We start from the raw sequence: 14,656 nt of genomic DNA, 5'->3' as shown, positions 1-14,656 counted from the left end.
GAAATACAGTGCCGAGCTAGCTGTGGAATTCTGAGTAGGGCCACAGAGTGGGGGCGGGGGAATTGCAGCAAGGAGCAATCGGCCTTGTTTGTTCTCCTGGAAGTCTCAGTGTGCATCTCTTCCAACGTGCACTGGTTTTATATAGGGGCAAACCTTCGCAGGCTAGTGGGTTCAGACTGAGAGTTGGGCTGAGGAGCAGGCGCTGCTAGCTTCCTCCTCGTGCTGGCGTGCTCTCTCTCTCTGCAAGGCCTTATCAGATGTGGTAAGCTGCACCCCTGGGCAAGGCTGGCAGGCTTCCAGCTCACGTACTGGGAGAGGGGCCAGGTGCTGTTGCTGTGTGAGCACACTTTTATTAAAGTCTGATTTGTATCTGAACATCAATCAATCCAGACTCAGCCATTTGCCAAAAATCCAATGCTTGGAATATGCCCGTGTGTCTTCTCTCCAAGTTCCAGGCCCAAACTTCCCTCTGCCTCAGGTTGATAGTGACTGTCATTGTACCTCTCCCCACTCAGCCTCAAATCCCCCTTTGCCCTACACTGGGAGGGGCTGTCTCTGTACTACAGACGGACAATCTTTTCAACAGGTTCCTTTCACTTTAGCTCCCCCCGTGAACGTACTTCTTGCTCGCTACATAGGGCATGTGGGAAGCTCTGATGGCTACAAGTTTGTCCAGAAACAACTGCCTTCTGCTACCCCAATGGCCTGATCACCATGCCATACACACAGTGACCTTGGCCCTTCCACTGAAACGTTGAGACCTCATTTGGCACCTGTTGCTGCCAACAACTGAGCTGTCTGGTGTAGTGCGATGGGCTGGCTGGGACGCTGAGCCCAGCAGGGCGAGGTGGCTGTTCTGGGGCCTAATGTTGATTTCTGTGCCCTGCCCATAGGGGCTGGAATCAGGAATGCTGCAGCAGCCCCTGGCCTGAAGTGGTTTCCATTATATACAGGGTTTACCATTTGGTTCGATGGTTCTTAGAACCCCCCCCCCCACACACACACTTTAAAAGTTGTTCCAGCACCCATGGGGTGCTGCCATTGGATTGGGTGCATGATTAAGATGAATTCCCTGACATTCTGAGGCTGTGTCAGTTTTTTGTTCCTCCAAACAGGATTTCCCTTTCTTGCTGTGCTGCTTCCTGGGAGGATCCCTCCTAGGACCTGCTGAGTGCTCTGCCTGCAGACCTAGCAAAGTACTGTGTGCTTAAAGTTAAGCACAGGAATAGTCCCATTGACTTCAGCGACATTGATCACAAGCTGAAAGTTAAGTAGATAAGGCTCTGTTGGATTAGGACCCAGGCACCCAGCAGTTTTGGAGGATTAGAGTAACCATAGGACAATCCTGTTTTTTCTTATATAGGGACTTTTTGTTACATAGTTGATGGAACTAACCTCATTATCTCTAGCTTGTTTGCATATATACCTGCCCCTGGAAATTTCCACTACATGCACCTGACGAAGTGGGTATTCTCCCACGAAAGCTCATGCTCCAAAACACCTGTTAGTCTATAAGGTGCCACAGGATTCTTTGCTGCTTTTACAGATCCAGACTAACACGGCTAACCCCTCTGATACTCTCTACTTGCATTCAGCCTAAGCTTGGATACAGAAACAAGCTACTGAAGCAGCCTACAAGCTCTTTCTTGTCCAGATAGATAATCAAAACCTAGTTCTCTGCTTAGGTACAAGATTGTGTGTTGAAATCAAACCCACCAAAAATCAGAGGAAGGATGGTCTTGTGGATAAAAGCACTGCCTGGAGACTGAAGAGCCCTGGACTCAAATCCTAGCTCTGCCACAAGCTTCCTGGGGGGCCTTGGGCAAGTCACATCTCTGTTCTCTACCCTACATTCGGAGGTAAGTGATTACTTTCTCTTGCCTCATTTGTGAGCTTCTCAAGGCAGCTACTGACTTACTATAGGTTTGAACAATGCCTAGAATTAATGGGGCCCTGGTCTCAGCTGGATCCTATAGGTGAGGCTCCAGTAAAAACAACAGCAATGAAAATTAAAACCAGAATAAAACTGATTAGATACAAAGAGTGAACAAAACCACTGATGGTGTAACCGTGATGTGGCCAAACTATCTGAACATTGGCAGGGGAACAAGATGCTCCGAGTGCCATTCCTGCCTCTGCTGTTGCTCAGTAGAACCCTGTTAGTCGCCTCCCCACCTCTTTCCCAGCTGTAAAATGGGTCCAGCTGCATTCACACTACTCTCAATTTATTAAACAAGTTGTTTTGCCCCAATTCTCCATTGACTTAAGGAATACAGAGCTACAAATGTGTGCGCGTACAGGGGGGGAAGAGAGAGAAATGACCCAACTCACTACCTCCAAAGGGTTCTAAGGTTCAGCTGCAGATGTTTGTCCCAAGTGCTATGAAGATGAAATAGGGTAAGTATTACCAGGAAGTTTAGTTTGAATTTTGTTATGAATATCATTTATTAGTTGCATTGCCTACAGGCCAAGGCCCTGCTGTGCTAGGTGCTGTACAAACACAGAAGAGAAAGAGCTGATCACTGCCATGAAGACTCTACAGCCTTATAATCCCTTCACAAACTGGGAGACCTTCCCCTAGTAGTGACTAATTGGATATTTACATCATGAATATCCAGAGCCACCCTAGTTAATGAGAACAAAGATGAAGTGAGACGTTAAACTTCAGGCCTTAAGTGAAATCTATATTTATTAAGAATTAGGAGACCTAATTTGGGGGAAGAAATTATTCCAAATCTGCCTCAAGGCAAGGTTCTTCCCTCTTCTTCCAAAGCATCCTGCCTTCATTGGAGACAGGGTACTGGAGTAGATGGATCTCAGATCTGATCAAGTTTAACAATTCCTATATACATATATAGGGTGAACAGAGATGCAAAATATCGGGACATGGGATGGGGGAAGGGGTGCCAGCAGAGCAACTCCTTCCCTCCTCCCCAGAGAAAGAGGAGCATAGGAAAAATTGGTGGGGGCTGCGCCCCCACTGCCACACACACACCAGCTCACCTTTGCTCTGCCTCCACCTCCCTTGAGTGGGCTGCCGTGTTCTGCTTCTCCTCCTTTCCTCCAGCACTTGCACTGCCATACAGCTGATTAGTGCAAGCTTGGGAAGGAGGAGAAACGCGGTGTGCTTGGGGAAGAGGCAGGGCCAGGGCAGGGATTTGGGGAGTGATCCAACAGGGCAGTGAGGGGGCGAGGCTGGGGGCAGGGCCAAGTCAGGGATCCAATGGGGGAGGGAGGGGTGGAGTTTGGTGGAGCACGAGCCCCCTCCACCTCTGTGCCGGAGGGCAAAATAATTGGGACATTGGTCAGGACACAGGACAAACAAGTAAATATCAGGACAGTCCCGATAAAATCAAGACATCTGAGACACCCTAATATATATATACACACACACACACACACACACACACAGTGGCACTGTCTTCTGAGAGAGAAGAAGGAAGCTCCCTCACTTGGGACATTAATAAAAGGCTAGTCAAAGCCCTGATAAATGCACTGAAGACAACCATCCTCAAGATTGGTTGAGGAGAGGTATATGAACTAGACTTGGGAATCTCAATGTGGGATAGGGTGTGTCACAAATTTGTATTATTGGGTCACAGCCATCTGGCCTTCTCCCATATTGCTAAATGGGATAGACCTGGACAGATCCCAGCTAGCAGGGAGGGTATCTTAGTATGGAAAAGATTGTCAATCACTGCATTGATGGCATATTGTAATAGGTCTATCATAAGAATGGCCATAGTAGGCCAGACCAATGGTCCATCTACCCAGCATCCTGTTTTCCAACAGTGGCCAGTGTCTTATGCTTCAGAGGGAATGAGTAGAACAGGGCACTTCATCAAGTGATCCATCCCCCATTGTTTAGTCTCAGCTTCTGGCAGTCAGCAGAACATGGGCTTGCGGCCCTGGCCATCCTGGCTAATAGTCATTGATGCACCTTTCTTTTTTGAACCCAGTTGTTTTGGCCTCCACAATATCTGCCAACATGTCCCACAGGTTGCCTCTGCATTGCATGAAGAAGTACCCCTCTTTTGTTTTAAACCTGCTACCTATTAATTTCATTGGGTGATCCCTAGTTCCTGTGTTATGTGAAGGAGTAAATAACACATCCTTATTCACTTTCACCACACCATGCATGGTTTTATAGATTTCTATCATATCTTCCCTCAGTCTTTTCCAAGCTGAACTATCCCAGTCTTTTTTAACTCTCCTCATATGGAAGCTGTTCCATACCCCTAATCATTTTTGTTGCCCTTCTCTGTACTTTTTCCAGTTCTAATATCTTTTTTGAGATGGGCCAACAAGAACTGCCCACATTATTCACTGTGTGGCCATACCATGGATATACTCAGTGGCATTGTTATTTGCTGTCTTATCTTTCCCTTTCCTAACATTGTTAGATCTTGGAGTCATTGTGGATAGTTGTGTGAAAACATCTTCTCTATGTGCAGTGGCAGTCAAAATCTTTCTTGACTGGTAAGAGCTAATTTAGACCCCATCGTTTTGTATGTACAGATGGGTTTGTGTTTTCCAATGTGCATTACTTTGCAATTATCAGCATTTAATTTCATCTGTCAATTTCTTGCCTAGTCACGCAGATGAACGAGATCCCTTTGTAACTCTTTGCAGTTAGCTTTGGACTTTACTATCTTGAGTGATTTTGTATCATCTGTAAACTTTGCCACCTCACTGTTAACCCCTTTCTCCAGATCATTTATGAATATGTTGAATAGCACTGGCCCCTGTACAGATCCCAGGGAGTAGTGGGCGCGGCTCTATTTACTTCTCTCCACTATGATAACTATTTATTCCCAGCCTGTTTCCTGTCTTTTAATCAGTTACTGATCCATGAAAGGACCTTCCCTCTTATCCCAGAGACTGTCTACTTTGCTTAAGAGCCTTTGGGGAAGAGACCTTCTCAAAGGCTTTCTGAATATCTAGTGGATAGAGTCTACTTGGATCATGGTTCTCAAACTGGAGGTTGCAAGGTTATTACATAGGAGGGTAATGAGCTGTCAGCCTCCACCCCAAATCCTGCTTTGGCTCCAGCATTTAAAATAGTGGGTTTAATTTATATATTTAAAACTTGTTTTTAATAAGGGGGGTTGCACTCAGAGTCTTGCTATGTGAAAGGGGTCACCAGCAGAAAAAAAGTTTGAGAACTACTGTACTAGATCACCCTTGTCCACATGTTTGTTGATCCTCTTAAAAGAATTTTAAGATTTGTAAAGGGAAATCATGTGTCAAAGTGGTATTAACTCTTCCTCAACTGACGGGTTTATCTATGTGTCTGATCATTCTGGTCTTTACTCTAATTTCAGCCAGTTTGCCTGATACAGACCAGTAAGCTTAATTTCACTAATTGCCAGGATCACCTCTGAAGCCATTTTTAAAAATCACCACATTAGTTACCTGGTACAGAATCTGATTTAAGCGATAGGTTACATATCAGTTAGTAGCTCTACAATTTCATATCCAAGTTCCTTCAGAACTCTTGGGTGAATACTATCTAGTCCTAGTGAGCTATTACTCTGCTTATCAATTTGTTCCAAATGCTGCTCTATGACACCTCAATCTGGGACAGTTCCTCAACTCTTTTGTCATCCAAAACAGATGGCTCAGGTATGGGAACCTCCCTCACATCTTCTGCAGTGAAGACCGATGCAAAGAAGTCACTTAGCTTCTCCACAACAGCCTCATCTTCCCTGCTTACTCCCTTAGTACCTCAAATCATCTAGTGGTCCTATTGATTGTTTAGCAGGAATCCTGCTTATAATAGAAAAAAATTAAGTACATCAGTTTGTGTGTCTTGCGAGTTGCGCTTAAAATTCTTTCTGGGCCTGGTATTCTTTTTTGGCAGCTATCCTACTGATAGCATCTTTGCTTTGAATTAGCTTGCTGGTGTACTGAGACAGATATTGCAACCCCATGTAATATATTTGGGGACCATGTTGTATTAGATTATGTATCACTGTGAGCCAGGGATTGTATGCAATCCCGGGGCAGGGGAGGAGAAGAGAGGTTTACCTCAGCTCCTTCAAGAATTTAAAAAAAAAGAGTGTATGCGGGGGGGGGGGGGGGCAGGAGAAGAAAAAATTAAGATGACTCACTTGGGTTATAAACACCTCTAGAGATGTACCCAGGGTTGTAACTTGTAATTGCTGGCAATGCACTGTTCATTGCCCTCAGAAGCAGCAAAACAGGTGTGTATCCTTAAAACCCCTGGTCAGGAGTGACTGGCACAAGGATACCAGGCCAGAGAGAGGCGACACCTATTGTCTGAAATGGGCACTCCAGGAGCAGACCATGGTACGGGGGATACAGGTGCTGTTACCCTGTAATTTGGACAGGTGCTATAGAGCACAGAGGGGTACCAACCTGTTTGCTAGCACAGTGATGGATACTAGAGAAATCTTACGCAAGAGAAAGTGCCACTGTTTCAGACAAGTGCACTTGTACACTATTTGTACAGAGCGATATTAACCTAAATGTTCTAATTATTCCTCCAGATTAACAAAAACATGTTATATTATTGATGGATCTTTTGCAATATTTATAAACACACAGATAGGATTAAGGAGAAATAAATAGATATGCAGAGGTTGCTTAACAAGTAAATAATAAATATTCAGTCATCTATTTTTTGCGAGATGGTTTAAATATACAGCGTTTTCAATAAGTCTTTAATAACTCAGCAAATATTTATTTATTTGCATCTGAAAAGTAAGGGAATTGCAAGTAAGCTCTGCAGATTCCACAAAGGGCAGGCAGATGGAATGCAGGCCATATAGCTAAGTAAACTTATCCTTGCTGCTGTTCCACTCCCAGGCTTGTTTTAGGTAGAGAAAGGTTGGGATGTACTATCCAACTTGCCTCACAAAGACCCTACCTTTGCCCACCCTCACACTAGACATCACTTTTGTCCAACCCTCTACCTTCACGTCGCACCATTATACCTTTGCATTTTGGACCCCACGCACATCCCCACAAAGTGCACTACTCACACATTCATCCCCTCGCTTTTCCAGCATATGCAAACACACACACACGCAGCAAACATACAGCCTGAAACAGGACACAATCCTTCATCTTGAGTTCTGACATCCCGTCACGCACACAGTACTTCAACTATCTCAAATTCCAACTCCCTGGCCAATGGTTGAACTGCATTGATTACAGGCAAGTCTTCTGCACATTTACCAGCCACCATTACACAGAGTTTCACAGCATGTTTGTTTCCACACAGTAAAAAAAAACAAAAAAAAAAAAACACACACACACACACACACACCAACCACCCTGCCTACTCAGTGAAAGAGGAAAACTTGTGGATTGACAGAGGCCATTTACCTGCCCTTTGCAACAGCCACTTCCCCCCAGATGCACTTTCTTTGTTCATTGTTAAATAACCAAGTACAGTGGATTTTCCCATCCTCACATAATGTCCATGTGTTGCTCCATGCTTGGACACTTGTCCAAGAGGGGCTGGCTCTAGGTATTTTGTCACAAGGGATTGAGTGGGAAGTCAGGAAGCAGGTGCCTTGCTACTCTGTCCCAATTCCCATAGGCTTGCAAGATGTTAAGAGACCTTGATCCAGCAAGGTGCTCATCCCCCTTAACTCCCAATATAGGCAATGGTAGCTGAGAGCACTCAAGCCTGACTACCAAGTCATAGGAGTTTAAAATCCCAACTAGCAGCTGATCAAATTTCATTGCACTGCAAAAGCTCCATCACACTTGATACACTAGGATGTTGCACCCATCCATCATGGCCTCAGATAACACTATAGTAGGAGAAATCACTATGCCCCCTTCCCTCCAATACTTCTTTGCAGCATCAAACACCTATAAAGACAGTGGCTTTTTGTAATCACTTGGTATTAGAGTAAGGAAAGCTTTTTACAATTAAAATGCCTAAAAACAGAATTAACCCATTTAGTTTTAATGGGATAGGATGGTCATTGCATTTTAAATAAATACTGATTGCAAAAAACCAAGCACTGTCACAGAGTTTTAACAGCCTGGGAGTAAATAGCTGATTGTGTGTCTAGTATGTGGATTTGTAAACTTCAGCAAATATGCTTTTAATAATCAGTTGATGACCTAACTGTCTGATTAATTAAGTCAAAGGAGATGGATCTAGCTGCAGGAATCACTACACAATGAACATATTCATTGAGGTTGAAAGTTTGACACCGATACGTATCTCCCTGCCTGTGTCCTTACTGCAGTCCCTCAGGCTGTCTTCTCATTGATCTCTTAACATAGGCAATGCTTCGCCTGGTCAATACTTGGAGAGGATCCCATCAAGGGAAACACAGAATGCTGGAGGAAGCGAAATGCAGCAAAGCACACTCTTCCCTCTCTCTTCATGGAACCCAGTGCCCCAGTGTGATGTTACTGAGTGCTTGGTTTATAGACAGGGGCACAGGTCTGGATCACATATGGTCACTGAAGATCTCATGGCATTTTTCACAGGAATATCGATCCTAGTGTCCAGGCAAATCCTACTGTGGTTCTTCAAATTCTGCCTCCCCAAACGTTTTACTGTATCCAGACAAAAGCAGCATTGTTCCTCATTTCCTGGTCCACTTCCTGTTAGAGTGGAACTCCCTTCTGAAGCAGACCTAATGAATAGCACTTGAGTGTTCTCTTAGCTGTTCTTCCATTTGCACAGCCTAAATACCCCAAAGCAAATCCCCAGTTAGTTTAACCTTTAACTATTGAATTGTTTGAGATTCAGTAAACATACCTTGTGGTAACTGCAGTCCCCAGCCAGCCACAGGACTGGCAAGACTGAAAAGGTAGCTTAGAAGCATCTTTGTTCACCTATTCCTTCACTAGGACTGTGCTGAACATCAGCTCTCACTGTGTTAAGAGCTAGCTCAGAGTCTAACCTAAGGCTCTTGTCACCTGGGACACAATATACACTTCCCCACTAATAGCTGGAATAAGACCACCAACTCATTTCACTCAGTTGCCAGGATAGCAAGTTCCCAGTGTAGCATTTATTTCTAAATAACTAAATAAGTGCAGGTGTCAGGATAGATGAAATTGCAGTCCATATCAAGGAGGAGACAGACTGACCCTTGGACTGCATACACAGTACCAATGAAGTCAAGGAAGCTGTGGTATTTTACATCAGCTGAGGATTTGGTCCAAAGGGTTTAGTAAAGAAAACAAAATCACCACATTTACAGAGAAACGAACAAGCTTCCATCCATACAGCTTGATTCACACCTTTATTTCATTCACCAGGGACAACCCTGTGTGGAACTCTGCAACAGAGACATCCAGTGGTTAAACAACATACTGCAAATAACCATATCGGAACAGGTGGACGGACCTCAGAAGGTTTAGAAATTCAGGTCAGATAGGCTTCCAAACTTTTTCAATGCCTAGGTAAGCTTCTAACCCTTGGGGGACTGGTGATCCTTCAGACATGGATTTCCCAAAGGGCTCCCAGTAAGTCCTGTTTCTGGTCTCATTGGAAATACCCAAACAAAACTGCCTTCTTTGTCCAAAGATGCACAAGAATCAAACAATGGCTGTTAACCCAAGCTGTAGGGGTTGGTTCTTATTTTGTCAGCCAACCACCTGTTCAGACTCCACCCCTCGTTGGTTACCATCAACCTGCCTGCCTTCAATAAACAGCACTGCAATAAGATGGACAGTCAATGAAGCTGAAAAGGCCGGTAAATTTCAAGACTAATGCAAGGGAGCACTCACTGAGAGAGTCTGAAGTTCAAACTGCTGCAGAGCATCAAATATCGTGACTGAATTTTTAACAGAGATGGAAAATGTCATGCCTATTAATAACTCATTGATCACAGTAATAATTACATTTTGCTCTCCTGCAGCACCTTCTATTCAGGAGTCTCAAAGTACTTTGCAAAAAAATAGTTCAGTATCACTATCCCTGTTTTACTGACAGGGAAGTGGGAGCATGGAGAGATTCAGAGTCACACCTTAAGTCACTGGTGGAGCTGGTTGGAATACCCAATCCTCCCCGTTGCCAGTCCTGTGCTTTGCCTATAGGATCTTGCTGCCTTCCTACCAATAGGTGAGCTAGGATAAGGTGGCAATCAAATCCCAGTCTTCTGGAATCTGGGTGGTTTGTAAAGAATTGGTCTGTTCTCACCTACAGTGGTGCATCCTTTACCCCATGATGCACCTGCCATTCTTCACTTTCTTCTAAAGCATCAGCTCAAAGAAGAAAACAGGATGTAGGCCTACAAGGACCAATAACCCAATACAGAAAATTCCACATTCCTAAGATAAACAGGGCTGTCAAAAAACTGAGAAACAAGGGCGATGCTAGCAGAAAGAGTTCACAGGAGGGGAAGTAACTCACCAAAGGAAGAGCTTTATGTAAATAGTTCCATTGAGATCAATGGACCTACTCAGTGAGTAAGGGCTGCTAGGTCACACCTACAGCAAGTTCTCTCTGCCGTCACTCTGCTGGGATGTGCAGCCAAGTCTCTATTAACTCATCACCAACAACTAGATCAACCTGATGCAAAGTAGTGGTGAGCGGGCTCCATGCCAGTCACAGTGCTGGCTGGGAGAACAATCCAGATCTCCAATTAAGGGGCACACAGCAGCATGTACCTGGGAGAGGAAAGGCAGAACACAAACTTCTAGGAGGGACTCATTTACCCACAGATACTTAAAATAGAGGTGTTGCCTTCCTCATCCGACAACCTGAATGGGAGGAGACTTGAAACCATAAATAAGAGGCAGTGAAAGAGCCACTGGGATTGTCACTGTTTTTCCTTCTCTCCTCTGCACTTATTTATGAAATATACTAGGAGCCTGGATATGGATCAGCTTTTTCTGCTCAGTGTTTATCATCTCACCTGCCTTGCTAAAATAGGAACTGTAGGCGCTTTGATTAATGGATTGAAAAAGAATTGTATAGTTTCCCTGTCACCCTGGTAAGCGCTTCTCTGGATCTTGTGCTCAGAGGCTATTTTATAACATAGTCCTCAGTGAATCTCTGCAGCTTGCTTGATGCCTCCTACCAAAAGTATTGTGGGGCTGGCACTAGGCGTTATCCTCTGGCTGCAGGTGGAGACACTGTGGTGCTAAGTCAGGGGGGGACTAGGCCCTCTGTGTAAAAATAAAGGCACAGGCCCAAAATTCTGTTCAGAGGCAACAGCAAAGGAAACTTGTTTCTCTTTTTGCACCCAGAAAACTAGAATAAAGGTTCTCAGTCAGTGTGCCATAACTGGCCGCAGGGAGGAGGGGAGGGCAGCCTACTCCCTTTCCTTGTTCCACAGGACAGCATGTCCCCTAATCCATTGCAGCAACCCACACAGTGCCTCCTGTGAAACCTTTCAGAAATCAGAGCAAAGGATTCTGGGTAGGATCTGAAGGGAACCAAGTGGAATCAGCCAAATGCAGAGTTCACAAGTGGTAGGGGGAGGAGGGGGTGCGGCAGCAGAAGAGAAAAGCTGAAAATGGGATCACAGGAAGAACAGGCAGGGCACAGTATCACTAACCTCAAGTGTTTAATATTCATGAGTTCATCCCTGCAAAAAATCATTAAGTAAAAAAATCCCTCAATGTTTAATGCAAATGGGTTCTTTTTATTTGTCTTTTGGTTTCCACCCTTTAGGTTACACACATCTCATTTTCATGGCTGAGGAGAAAAGCTAGCAACTAACTTTATTTTGAAAGCAAGCCAAGTTTCTCACCTAATCACCTGACTCCAGCAGCTAGAGCATTAACAAAACAAATGTCACAAGTTCTGAGAGTTGGCAGCCCTGGGGACACCAGGGTTGTGCAAAACTGGCAAAGACTAATTTTTTTTATCACAAAAGATATGCAATTTCATTCCAGGTTAATTCACAGCCTGAAAATGTCACGCTGCACACCATTGTCACCAAGGGCTTTTTTACTTAAGTGCAAAGCCACAGAGTGAAATCTTGCTGTGGCTCAGGAGGGCATTTATCATCCCATCAATAATCAGGCAGGGGAGGGAATAGTTAGCAATGCGGAGATAGGCCTCCACATCAAAGCTCAGATCTAAATTCTCTGGCTTCAGGGATGTGTGGATCAAGAGAGTGTTAGTTTAGACCCATGTCTCCTATATAGACACCAATGGTGGAGTTATGTCCCCATCTCAGGTAAGGCAAAGCTTGTTGTCAGTGCAGAGTTTATAGGGTTCAAAAGGAGTTGAACCAACACTCTAGCACCAATTTTTTAACAGTCCATGAACACAAACACACATCATATCCTGCATTGTGGATACTAGTTTCAGTGATGCAGGCAACCATCAGCCCAAAGGAAGAACAGAGCAATGAGCTAAGGAAGCAGATATCCTGCCACAAATACAAGAGCAGGTCCAGTTTCATCTAAGAGAGGGTAATCTGCCTTTACCAAATCCCCCCCCTCCCATCTATTTGTTCCACACACTGAAGGTGAAACACAGAAGTGAATCAAGGAAAAGCCTGCCACCTTTGACTGGTGCAGGATTGTTGCGTGCAGGTGCCTGGAATCCATGCAGTTATTTAATCTTGCAGCTCGTATTCTTTTATCTTTGCAATTTGACTAATGTTTGTTCTTGTGGAAATGAAGGACACATGACATGGACTAGAGCCAGGACACTCACAGGGCAGACACTGCAAGTGTCTCTTTCACAGCTCTGCCGATGCACTTCACTCCTGCCCCGTAGTGCCCTTCCTGTATATGGACCTCCCTGATGGGAGACTTCAAGTATGTAGTACAGCAGGGGACACCCCTGGGAGCATAAGCAAATACCAGCCAACTCTTTCCACACGTGACCTTTATGAGATTTCACCCACGGTGCTGCAGCCTAGGAAGGCTGATGCTCTAAGCTACTGAGCAACCAAGAATCCACTTAAGATTTCCTGCATACCATACTCATCCCACCCTGATTTGCACCGACAGCCCCTATAGATTTCAAAGGGAATCCATGACTGCACAGGACCTCTGAATCAGTCAGGCCCTAACCCATTTGTCTCAATGGTGGAATGAATGACGCTGCATGCTATTATTGTTTTAAAAATCTATGTGTTGATTGAATAATTGGCATCCTCCCTAGGCCATGGCAAGACAAAGAGGGCCTTCTGCCTTCCAATACCGTTCACTGCTCCTCCCATTCTTCAGCATTCAGCAAGGACCTTTGAGAGGGCCTGGAGGAATTCATTTTCTTCACAGCCCTCTCCAAACAACCCTACTGCTGGCTTTTTCAAGTGGGATTTGCAGGAGAAATATGAAAGCTAAAAACACACCATATAAATAAACATGGAATGGGAACACGAGAGGTGAACACAGAGGCCCGATGCAGACTAGAGAGACAATACAGCATAACAAATAGTACGTCGCGCTTTGCCTGTGGCATTTTCTAGCTACATCAATAATTATATAAAACGGTCACTGATTTCTCAGCTGCCGATCGATACAGACTTTGGTGCCGCCCCGCTCCCTGGCTGCTTGTTGACCAAGTGCTCTTTGCAGGCTTCCACCCTGACCGCAGCGGGGATCGATTCCTGCATAATAAATGTGGTGCTTGTGCACCCTGGCAGGAGCCAAGGGCTGGCAAAATGGGGTGCAACCTAGAGGTGAAGGTATCCACCTGTCAGGTGCAGTAGCTAGCCAGTGAATGACAACCAGGCACTGCTTCACCTGGACAGCGACTGAGTGAAGTTCAGGAGTCAGCAGGCTCTCCAGCTGCAAACTCACACTGCTAGGGCCACTCTGCAGTGGTCTTACATGGCATGGGTGTGTCCTATCACTCTTCACCCCAGCATAGCATTAGAGGGTGCTATGCTGCTGGAGATGCCAATACTCTTCATGACACAGACACACTCCAGCACTCCTGGAAAGAGTGGGGTGCTGGGTTAGAATTGACCAAGAAAAACAATCGGAAGCAATGTGTGGTATCTGCTCCGTGCAGTTGGGCGATGGAGGAAATTAGATTGCAAGCTGTCTGTGGCCAGGCTGTGTCTTTGATTCGTTAGGAAACATCATTCCATTGCTATCTAATGTCCAGCATCCCCTAGCTTCCCTGTTCTTCTGGCTAGGAACATTGTAAATCACATTGCTATAAGAGCAGAGACGACTTCTGGCAATTGGGTACTTAAGACAGGGTGGGAGGGAGAGCAATGAGAGAAGTGGCACTAAAGAGGGAGAAAATAGGAAAGCAGATGAAAGAAACTGACTGAGGACAAATAAATAAATCCCTCCTGTTAGCTGGTGTGGGATTCCAGCAGAGAGCAGGGCTCTAGTATAGATTTCAAACTATTAATACCATTATTTAAATGCCAGTCGGAGAGAGAGTTAGCAAGAGCTGTGTCTGACCCACACGACTCCCCACAAATGGCAATTACCTCTAAAAGCTTCCCAAGTCAAATCTAATTAAACAGAGAGACATTTGGAAGCCGAATGGACGGCTTTTCTTCCTGGAAAGAGGGGGGTGCTGGGTTAGAATTGACCAAGAAAAACAACCAGAAGCCATGTGTGGTATCTGCTCCGTGAAGTTGGGCGATGGAGGAAATTAGATTGCAAGCTGTCTGTGGCCAGGCTGTGTCTTTGATTTGTTAGGAAACATCATTCCATTGCTATGTAAAGTGTCATGGAATATAATTGGTTCGGCCCTTACCCTAGGCAGAACTCCCACTGATGT

General features: G+C 45.0%; 1 protein-coding gene across 4 annotated transcripts in view; it reads right to left on the bottom strand.

The window, feature by feature from the left end:
* Positions 1 to 1,479: 1,479 nt before the first annotated feature.
* Positions 1,480 to 14,656, bottom strand: part of ARHGAP31 (Rho GTPase activating protein 31) — an 879,079-nt gene continuing 865,902 nt past the window's right edge. For all 4 annotated transcript variants that reach the window (XM_050956546.1, XM_050956561.1, XM_050956569.1 and 1 more), the window contains one exon: positions 1,480 to 1,577. The gene's annotated coding sequence lies outside the window, so the exon portion shown is untranslated. The remainder of the gene's footprint in view (positions 1,578 to 14,656) is intronic.

Source organism: Gopherus flavomarginatus, chromosome 1 (genome assembly GCF_025201925.1).
Source record: "Gopherus flavomarginatus isolate rGopFla2 chromosome 1, rGopFla2.mat.asm, whole genome shotgun sequence".
NCBI classification, from domain to species: Eukaryota; Metazoa; Chordata; order Testudines; family Testudinidae; genus Gopherus; species Gopherus flavomarginatus.
Note: the sequence above shows the minus strand (reverse complement) of the source record. Positions and strands in the feature narration are given on the sequence as shown.